This window comes from Catharus ustulatus, chromosome 20 (assembly GCF_009819885.2).
Source record: "Catharus ustulatus isolate bCatUst1 chromosome 20, bCatUst1.pri.v2, whole genome shotgun sequence".
In the NCBI taxonomy this organism is placed as follows: domain Eukaryota; kingdom Metazoa; phylum Chordata; class Aves; order Passeriformes; family Turdidae; genus Catharus; species Catharus ustulatus.
In genome coordinates this window covers 11,046,394-11,047,239 of record NC_046240.1, presented here as the reverse complement: position 1 = coordinate 11,047,239, position 846 = coordinate 11,046,394, and positions in this window count along the sequence as shown.

Below are 846 nucleotides of genomic sequence, written 5' to 3'. Positions count from 1 at the left end.
CCGCGCCCCACCCCGGGCAGCTCCGGAACCCCTCCCGGCAGCGCCTCCGGCAGTGCCGGGCCCCCCCCGGGCCTGGCCGGGCCTGGCCCCGCACCCCAAGTCAGGACCGCGCCCCCCACCCTGGGCAGCACCGGGCAGCTCGTGCACCCCACCCGGGCACCGGGACCCCCCCACCACGGCAGCTGCACCGCACACCCGGGCACCGGGACCCTCCCATTCATGGCACCTGCACCCCCACCTGGCGCTGGGACACCCCCTTACCCACCTGCACCCCCACCCGTGGGTGCTGCACACCTCACCCATGACACCCACCTGGCACCCCCAAACCGTGCCCCCTCCTCACACAGCCCCGGGCTGGGGACCCCCGGTGCACCCCAGCTCATCCCCAGCTGCACTCCCGACTCTGCCCTGCACCCCCAGGTGACACTGCGTGTCCCAGAGGTGACACCTCTCACCGGTGGGTACGGGCACCCCCTGCCCCCCCGTGCTCCCCCAGCACCGCAGGCCCGGCTGTGCTGGCCCTGCACCACACACCTGTGCTGGCATCCCAGTGACCCCAGTGACACCCCGGGCTGAGCCCCCCCAGTTCCCCTGGAGCCCCAATTCTGGCACCCCCAGCCTGGGGGCTCCTCATTCCCCAGCCCCTTTCCCTAGGGGGGTGCCCCTGGCCCTGTGTCCCCGCTGTCATGGGGGGTGACATCTGGGCAGTGCCACACAGAGGTCCTGGGTGGTCATGCAGTGGGACCAGGTAGCCACGCCCCAGGCCAGGTAGCCATGCACTGTGTCAGGTGCTACATATCACGACAGGTAGCCTTGTACCGTGTCAGGTAGCCATGTCCTATGTCA